Source organism: Oncorhynchus gorbuscha, linkage group LG18 (assembly GCF_021184085.1).
Source record: "Oncorhynchus gorbuscha isolate QuinsamMale2020 ecotype Even-year linkage group LG18, OgorEven_v1.0, whole genome shotgun sequence".
NCBI classification, from domain to species: domain Eukaryota; kingdom Metazoa; phylum Chordata; class Actinopteri; order Salmoniformes; family Salmonidae; genus Oncorhynchus; species Oncorhynchus gorbuscha.
In genome coordinates this window covers 20,440,324-20,450,637 of record NC_060190.1, presented here as the reverse complement: position 1 = coordinate 20,450,637, position 10,314 = coordinate 20,440,324, and the positions used below count along the sequence as shown (strand labels likewise).

At 40.3% G+C, this 10,314-nt stretch overlaps 1 pseudogene; it reads right to left on the bottom strand.

Annotated features, from left to right (window-relative positions):
- Nucleotides 1-968: 968 nt before the first annotated feature.
- LOC124003476 lies at nt 969-5,165 on the bottom strand (annotated as a pseudogene).
- Nucleotides 5,166-10,314: the final 5,149 nt, after the last annotated feature.

Below are 10,314 nucleotides of genomic sequence, written 5' to 3'. Positions count from 1 at the left end.
TCCGGGTTGGCAGAGTGTGCTAAAGCAGTGAATAAAACAAACTTAGGGAGGAGGCTTCTAATGTTAACATGCATGAAACCAAGGCTATTACGGTTACAGAAGTCATCAAAAGAGATGTGTATACATATACACACACACACACAAAATGAACAAAAATATAAATGCTCATGTTTTATGGGCTGAAATTAAAGATCCAAGAAATTGTGTGATGTGTGTGGTGTCCAAGGCTATTTGCCAGCATCCTGGAGTCTCCTCTTCACTGTTGACGTTGAGACTGGTGTTTTGTGGGTACTATTTAATGAAGCTGCCAGTTGAGGACTTATGAGGCGTCTGTTTCTCAAACTAGACACTAATGTACTTGTCCTCTTGCTCAGTTGTGCACCGGGGCTTCCCACTCCTCTTTCTATTCTGGTTCGAGTCAGTTTGCGCTATTCTGTGAAGGGAGTAGTACACAGGGTTGTATGAGATCTTCAGTTTGACAATTTCTCACATGGAATAGCCTTAATTTCTCAGAACAAGAATAGACTGATGTGCTTAAGAAGAAAGTTTTGTTTCTGGCCATTTTGAGCCTGTAATTGAACCCACAAATACTGATGCTCCAGATACTCAACTAATCTAAAGGCCAGTTTTATTACTTCTTTAGTCAGAACAACAGTTTTCAGCTGTGCTCACATAATTTAACGTAATTTTATCTGTGGCCAATGACCTTCAGCCTTCTTGGAAGGGCATTTCTAAAGTAACTATATATAGCAGGACACAAAGGGCTAGAATTTTCTATGCCTATCCTTACTAAGGACTTAGACTTCGGTGACTTAGTGTCCCCATGAGTGATAGAACACTGAGCCAATCACAGAGCAAAGCTCCTATTTTCTGTTGGCTTGCCCCACCCCCACAGAAAGCACTGAGCTAGGATGAAACACCTGCATTTTGGAGCTGCCTTACTCAAGAAAACAAATGAGACCTTGTTTTTATGCAACTTTATTAAGTCAATATATTTTTGACATTGTTTGCAAACTGACATGAGACACGTATTAATGGCCAAAAAAAAAACAGGGAAGCCCATATCTTTTGGGGGTGCTGAAAATGTGGGGCTCAAAACACCAATATTTGTAGAGCTCATTGTAAAGTTCCTTATTAACCAAAATACCATTTGTAAAGATTGTGAACAACTCTGTACTCCTTATGTGTTCCCACATGGTCACAGGCATAACAAATAGCATGGGTGAACTCTTGATACTGTTGAATTAGATGGCGTTGAGCAGAAAAGTGTTCACGCCACTGAAAGTAGTGCAGATATGCCTCATCATCCTTGTCTAACTTCAGTAGGAATTCTGCCAGGGCTTTCACATCTGGAAAGTCATTAATATGGATGAAGGAATCTCCTGGGATAAAGTCCTCATAGTTTTGTCTAGGTGGGCCCAATACTACTGGTACAGTTCCAGCTGCAAGTGGTCCGTTTAGCTTCTCAGTGATGTAGTCTCTGTGGACTGAGTTCTCAAAGGAAAGGTAAAACTTACAGCTGGAGATGGTATCGTAGTAGTCCTCATAGTTCAAGAAACGGCCAAAGGCCTTGCCAAAGACTTCCACCTTAACGTGTTTGACAAGTTCTCTGTAATAGTTATACCTTTGACCGGATCCAGTGGCAGGGTTATTGTTACTCACAATCCAGCAAACTAATTTATCTTTCTTGGGCAGCACAAAATCCTCCCCCTGGCCTTTTCTTGCGGTCAAGCGCCAACGAATAGGGATGTCTGCATCCTGCCTGTAACTCAAGGTCAAATTGAAAAGGTTCTCTAGACCAGATAGCCTGTTTGTGTTTGTAGGTGATTCAACATGGAACCAGATCCACTTCTGGAATGGTGGCCTGGGTGATCGAGGCAAGTTGGATAAATCTTGCTTGATGGATTTGTGAAAGATGAGCACCCCGTCTGCCTTGTTGTATATAGACCTGTCATCAGTCAGGAGACAGCTATCAATGTTGAAAGAGTGGCGCAATCGCTTAAGTCAAACCTGTAGTGTTCAGGCCAGAACCACAACAGCATAATGGGCTTGTCTGGTAGGGTCTTAGCCAAGGAACTGTTGTGCTGTCCTTGGGGTCTCTCGGAGTACTGCGGTGGGAAAGCAGGCAGGGGAGGGCAGAACAGAGATGGTGCTGAGCTATAATACATTAAAAACAGCACCACAAATCCTCCTAAACTGATAATTGATACCAGAATGACACGTAGAACTCCAGTTAGGTAAATGCTGGACAGCATTTTTGCTCCTGTAAAGAGAGAACATCTATCATTAGGAACTTGAAGGATTGTAACAATGGGAGAAAGTCATAGTAGTTAGCTCTCATCCTGTACCCGTAAAAACAACTTTTTCATAATACCAATAATGAGCATGTAAACAAAGAGCTATTAAGGCTGAAAGTGTTTCAGTCCACGAATCAGATGTCTTGTATTTCTAATAGGAAACATGCACATGTCTCGCTCTTTCAGTACATACCTTGCCACATCAGGAATCCATTTCTATGTAATTAGTTAATCATTAACATTTGCTATCTGCAGTTCCTGTTGCAACTACAGTTGAAGTCAGAAGTTCACATACATTTAGGTCATTAAAACGTATTGTTTTTCAACCACTCCACAAATTTCTTGTTAATAAACTATAGTTTTAGCAAGTCGATTAGGAAATCTACTTTGTGCATGACAAGTAATTTTTCCAACAATTGTTTATAGATTATTTCATTGTATCACAATTCCAGTGGGTCAGAAGTTTATACACTAAGTTGACTGTGCATTTGCACAGCTTGGAAAATTCCAGAAAATGTCATGGTTTTAGAAGCTCCTGAAAGGCTAATTGACATAATTTGAGTCAATTACTGGAGGTTTACCTGTGGATGTATTTCAAGGACTACCTGACATGTTGTCTCCTAGAGATGAACGTACTTTGGGTACCAAAAGTGCAAATCAATCACAGAACAACAGCAAAGGACCATGTGAAGATGCAGGAGGAAACAGGTACAAGAGTATCTGTATCCACAGTAAAAAGAGTCCTATATCGACATAACCTGAAAGGCCGCTCAGCAAGGAAGAAGCCACTGCTCCAAGACCACCATAAAAAAGCCAGACTACAGTTTGCAACTGCACATGGAGACAAAGATTGTACTTTTTGAAAAAATGTCTTCTAGTCTGATGAAACAAATAGAACTGTTTGGCCATAATGACCATTTCTATGTTTGGAGGAACAAGGGGAGGCTTGCAAGCCGAAGATCACCATCCCAACTGTGAAGCATGGGGAATGCAACATCATGTTGTGGGGGTGCTTTGCTGCAGGAGGGATTGGTGCACTTCACAAAATAGATGGCATCATGAGGGAAGGAAAATTATGTGGATATATTAAAGCAACATTAAGACATCAGTCAGGAAGTTAAAGCTTGGTTGCAAATGGGTCTTCCAACTGGACAATGACCCCAAGCATACTTCCAAAGTTGTGGCAAAATGGCTTAAGGACAACAAAGTCAAGGTATTGGAGTGGTCATCACAAAACCCTGACCTCATTCCCATAGAAAGTGTGGGCAGAACTGAAAAAGCTTGTGCGAGCAAGGAGGCATACAAACCGGACTCAGTTACACCAGCTCTGTCAGGAGGAATGGGCCAAAATTCACCCAACTTATTGTGGGAAGCTTGTGGAAGGCTACCAGAAAGGTTTTACTGTGGATATAAATACTTTTGTACCCGTTTCCGCCAGCATCTTCACAAGGTCCTTTGCTGTTGTTCTGGGATTGATTTGCACCAAAGTACATTCATGTCTAGGAGACAGAACGCGTCTCCTTCCTGAGTGGTATGACGACTGCGTGGTCCCATGGTGTTTATACTTGCATACTATTGTTTGTACAGATTAATGTGGTACCTTCAGGCGTTTGGAAATTGCTCCGAAGGCTGAACCAGACTTGTGGAGGTCTACAATTGTCTTTTCTGAGGTCTTGGCTGATTTTAAATTTTCCCCATGATGTCAATCAAAAAGAGGCACTGAGTTTGAAGGTAGGCCTTGAAATACAGCCACAGGTTCACCTCCAATTGACTGAAATTATGTAAATTAGTCTATCAGAAGCTTCTAAAGCCATGACAATTTCCTGGATTTCTTCAAGCTGTTTAAAGACAGTCAATTTAGTGTATGTAAACTTCTGACCCACTGGAATTGTGATACAGTGAAATAATCTGCCTGTAAGCAATTGTTGGAAAAATTACTTGTCATGCACAGAGTAGGTGTCCTAACAGACTTGCCAAAACTATAGTTTGTTCACAAGAAATTTGCGGAGTGGTTGAAAAATGAATTTTAATGACTCCAACCTGAAAGTATGTAAACTGACTTCAACTGTACATTTTTATTTCAAAATGTTAGGAGAGCTGATAAGTGATCCTCCCCTTTGCTTGACAGACTTGCTTCTCTGCTCTTTGTCAATGTCATCTGGTGACGGTTGGAATGCATTATTGACTATTTTAAAGAGAAGAAAATTAACTGCTTCAACCTAGTCATCTGGCAGTAGTTTACCTGCCATACACCTTTCATGTGGAGTTTACTTTAGTGTATTGGTATTCCAGCATTTTTACAGGTTCTTAAGTCATTAAAACCTATTGTGCCGTTACAGTAAAACATCTACATTAAGAAAAAAATCTAAATGCTGTAACTAAATATCTTAATTTTATTAGCAATCTGTATAGCCAATATAGAAAACGCCCATTTATAAATGTGAATCCTGTAAGACAATTGACATTCATCTTAATTATTATTTTAGCATTCAAAACTGCACTCAACGAGGCACTAAATTAGAACGCCGGGGTAATAGAATTTGTCGTAATCGTAGTCCTAAAATATTTTTAAAAGGAAAGAAAGTCTCACCGGTCAAGAGGTTTGTACTCGTGCTGTATTCAGAACGGCTGCTGACGTCATTCCTACACTCCATGAGAATTGTGCTGTCGATCTTCTCTATTTATCATTTAGTTCAATACAGTTATAGGAAACAGTGATCATTTGGTTTAATTTATTCTCAAACTATATCGAAGGGGGAAGAAATAACCCTTCTGGCCACCCTAACAGTAAGAACAGAAAACATTGGGCGGGTTTGTTTTGCGTTTCCGTGGGTGAATGTTTCAATTGAATGGTCTAAAATGTACACACTGGCTGTGGAAAATGAACTCGCCCATTCTCGTCAAGGGAAAATGGGTGGGGCGTGGGGAGCACGGGCTAGGTGTTACTATTCAGCCACAGATAAAACAGTGACGTCAGAACCTGTGGTCATTGGCTCCACCTGGAGGCAAATACAGAGTAAATATAAAACAAAAAAATACAGGGCAAACATAACTGCAAATGATTAAACAAATGCAAAAACCATAGTAAGATTAATCCAAGGTGGTCAGTTGCACCTCGTCAAGGTGGTTGGCTGAGTGTCTTCTACTCCTCTCTGACCTTGCAGAAGTATCTTTGTTTGAAAACAATCAATCCCTTACTTTCCACACTATTACAATCAACAGAGCTACTGGCTCAACCAAAGTACCACTTAAAAGGTTGTGGACATCATTATAATTATAATAACATGCTAAACAGACAAGTTGAATAAACTCTTCCTAGATTGTCAGGAGGTGTGGTGTGGCTTGAGGTACCTCCTCCATGTGTCGATATCTCGCTGTGCCAAAGATGAGAACAAAGCATGTCAGGTGTGAGGCTTAAGCGCACCTGAAAGGTCAAAGTACAACATTCTGAAACCATTTAGGCCACGAGATGTGGCAAAGTGGACTAGTCTGACAAGGTGATAGTCATAAGAAATTTACCAATGACAGAAATGTATTGCGAGTGGAAACTTGAACATTTTAAGCATTCTGGCACACGTTTACCATGAACACTGGCTGTGCCTGCTTCAGTTACAGTTTTAGTCAGTGGCCAAGCAGGCTACTGTGGCTATTTGGGCATAATGTAGGCCTATCAGAATTGTTTACCAACAAAACCAATGGAACAAATGCACCCCATAACATTTTACCATGGAAATAGCTATTGATTTCTATGACATAGCACTTAATGAGTTGTGTGGGAGTATACAGCTGGTTAGTGGGCATTGCAAAAGGCTCTTTTGTAGCTCCCGACTCGCCTTATCTCCCCCACACAACTCACTCTAGCTATAACATATTTAAAATAACCTACCAAGTTGTTGACCATATAAAGAGAGTACAGCATTAGATAAATAGGTTTGTTCAGGCTGTTGTTTACAGGCTTGTTGTGTAGGTGCAAGTTAAGACTAAACTTGCCAGTTCCTTTGTCATGTATCAACCACAGGAGTTTGGTGACACCATCATTCGGGACAACACACTCTAGGTAATGACTGGAGCGGAATAAGTGGATGCTTTCCAGGTGTTTGATGCCATTCTATTTGCTCCATTCTGGCCATTATTATGGGCCGTCCTCCCCTCACAAGCCTCCCTGTGGTACCAACCTGACAATATGCTAAACCTATTGTGCAGAATGCTAGGGAATCGGACCATGACTATGTCTAGGTCTCCCTTTTCATTTGTTGTTTAGGCATTTGTGTTTATTTGTTTGTTTTTAAATTGTAGTTTGCAGATAGTCTAGTTTTGCAAGAGATGATAAACAACCATACAGACAGTGACTAACATCCCAACTATGGAGACAAACAATGAGACTTTATGATGACTCAATACAACATTATATACCGATGCACTCGTTCAAAAAATTAAAAATTAGATTTGCTTTAAGTTATATTCAAAAGTGCTGATATGTTGCTTCAATCACAATTTCTACATTAAAGGGAATATGTTTAAGGAAAGAGTGTAAGCTAATTGGGCAACTATATAGTGATTTGAAGTTTATTCTCTTAGCCCACTGGGCACACCAGGTAATTTCAACATGGTAATGTGGGTAATATTTGGTGGAGACGTTGATCAATGAGTTTCACTATGCTTTCAACCATATAAAAGCACAACCAAATTCCAATGGAAAAACGGTCTGATTTTTGGTTTGTCATCTAAAATGTGTCATCACTGCACTTTCAACCATTGTGCTTTAAAAGTTCAAATGGGAATAAAATGTCAGATATTTTGTAATTATACAACTTACATTTTATCACTGTGCTTCCTTAATCTATATAATAGTACAACCAAATGACCTGGATTGCAGTTGAGATATTAAGAGCGTCTGCTAAATGACTTAAATGTAAAATGTAAATGTAAAAGTACATAGTCCCAAGTGAGCAATGCTGTTCGGGATTCTGCACAGATTATTATAGCAATTGTGAAGATCTCCACAGACCTGTGACATTTGCATGCTATCTTGAGCATGCAAACTTTCTATGATTACATTAGAAAACAATTTTCTTACCTCATGATGCCATCTATTTTGTGAAGTGCACCAGTCCCTCCTGTAGTAAAGCATCCCCACAATATGATGCTGCCACCCTCGTGCTTCATGTTTGGGATGGTGTTCTTCAGGTTGCAAGGATCCCCCCTTTTTTATCCAAACAATGGTCATTATGGCCAAATAGTTCAATTTGTTTCATCAGACCAGAAGACATTTCTCCAAAAAGTATGATCTTGGTCTATGTGCAGTTGAAAACCGTAGTCTGGCTTTTTTATGGCGGTTTTGGAGCAGTGGCTTCTTCCTTGCTGAGTGGCCTTTAAGGTTATATCGATGTCCTGAGACTTGTGTTTTATACAATAGCCTTGTGTGTTCTTTGACTCCCTCTGCATATTTTCAATCAAACACCAGAATTTATTCAATTTCCATAGTGGTCATACTTGTTAGGGTTGCGTCAATTCAAATCTGGTATCAGGATAAATATGATATTGAGTCACCGGTTGTATACTATGTATTTTTTATTAGCTAAGCAATAAGTGGTAAATGCAATTTGTATATACGGGCTCTCTGTCCCACCTCGCAAGGCAAACTGAGAACTGACTTGTTCCTGACAAAGGTATTATAATATACTCTGACAGAGGTAGTTCCTGCTTCCGAGCCGGCCTATCACAGAGTATAGACTGGGCGTGGTTTAGATTCACCCAGCCTATCATTGATTGTTGGCGCACGAGCTGGTACCAGCCCCCGGGCGCTCCAGCGGTCAGTCGTTGTGTAGAATATACAGTTATCAGGCACCTGTTATCTAACAAAAGACCGTTTGTTCTCGCAAACACTACACTCTGAATGTGCCCCCCCCCACCCAACTCATTGCACAGTTCCTGCCTTCATGTTATTCTGTATTTTTCCATCATGAGAAAGGCCCATGGCCCTGAAACTGTTAAGTGTCTCAAGTCAGCTATGTTGTATACAACATGCATCCACACAAGCCAACAGCAAATAATATTCCATCACATGATATGGTAAGGGCTATAGTGTATAACACAGAACCTCACATACTCTAATTCCACAGGGCATTCCAATGATTTAAAAAAAAACTCAGTCCTCCAGAAAGTGGAGATAACACTTTTGCAGTTCTACAACTCTTTTGCAGTTCTACTCGGTGAAATCTTTAAAAAAGTTGCATTGGAAAGGATTACCTATACATACTGACCAGCTCATGTTATAGACAGAAGCATGCTACATGGCAGACCAATCCGAACTCAATTCTCGGGTTGTCCGGCCCGTTCATTATCTCAGCCAATCATGGCTAGTGGGAAGATTCCTGACATTCTCTGTGGCTAAACTGACTAGGCTCATAATTTAACAATTGTAGACCATCTGTAAATACACATTTTTAATAAGGCACATGAAGATCACATGTTCTAGAAGGAATATGTGCCCCCCCAAAAAAAAAAACGTTCAAATGGTTCCCCTGTCAAGGAGTGACATGCATAGTTTCCTGAAATGAGTCACATTTGGTACAGACCAAAAATCTTGGGAATGTTGAAATCAAGTCCACTCTGAACTGCACAAAAAAAATTCACTGTCAGTCCATGCTTAGTAGATAAACCCTACCTGGTTACATTTCTATTTTACTTTATTTGCAAGTCAAGCACCGACCATCATGTCACAAGCGTATAAATAAGGCGCCTAAAATTGTATAAAAATAAATACAAAATGTCTGGAAAATAAAATGGTTTGATGGAAACATGGCTAATGTTACCAAAAGCAAAGGAAAGCATGAATGATCAACGTTTTAGGGATGCTGGCCCATGTTGACTCCAATGCTTCCCACAGTTGAGCCAAGTTGGTTGTTCTTTGGGTGGTGGACCATTGTTGATACACTCGGGAAACTATTAAGCATGGAAAACCCAGGAGCGTTGCAGTTCTTGACACACCCCAAATGGAGCTCCTGGCATCTATTACCATCATAGTTTGGGATTTTTTTGCTCACACTGGCACATATCGGACTGCTAATGCAGGACCATTAAAAGCCCAGTGCACTACTTTTGTGAAAGTATCACCCCCAGGTGCAGTGTTGCCAGTTTAGCGACTATTCAGACACCTCTATCAACAAATTGTTTAAAAAGCGACTAGCGACAAATCTAGCGACTTTTTCTGGTGTTATTGGAGACCATGACGTGAAAGCACATAACGTTCTTACTCTTCTCAGCGAGTGTTGCCGTGGGCCCAATCCCAAAGCACTCACAGGTGGCCCAGTCCTCACGCAGCAGTCCCTCCCAGCTTTGCAGTCAGAACAAGAGATGTTCACCCCCTCCATATCCAGACCGCTGGTTGATCCCGCCCTGGCTTACATTAAAACATATTTTGAATAAATAACCTGAATTAGGGCCAGACTAGTTACCATAATTCTCTCACATTGCCATTTATTTTATTACATTGTCTCTTTTTGGTCCATTTAGATTGTATACAAACAAATGTAAAAAATTGTTATGGTTAAAAATGTGTTTTACTGTGAATTGTTGTAGGCTCCTAAGTGGACCATATGGTTAAAAACCCAACCAAATTAAGAAAATGACTAAATAAAAAACTAAGTAACTCTGGCATAGAGAGTCTCTTTTGCCGGTCCCAAGAATCGACAGAAGTTCATTTGTAGTTCTAAACATATTTAGGGTGTTTTTTACTCACTTTTTGTCTCTCCCACGACGTTATTCCTCTCTACAGCATCCATCACAATTACATGCACATGGCAAATTATGCAAATTAGGCAATGACGTAATTTAGTGATTTACAGGACAGCCAATAGCTACTTTCCTTACTGAGGAGTTGGCAACAATGCCCAGATGCTTCTGCAGCTATGACTAACATACACCGTTCAAAGGCACTTAAATGTTTTGTCTTGCCAATTCACCCTCTGAATGGCACACATCCACACGCCAGTACCTCAAGGCTTAAAAATCCTTA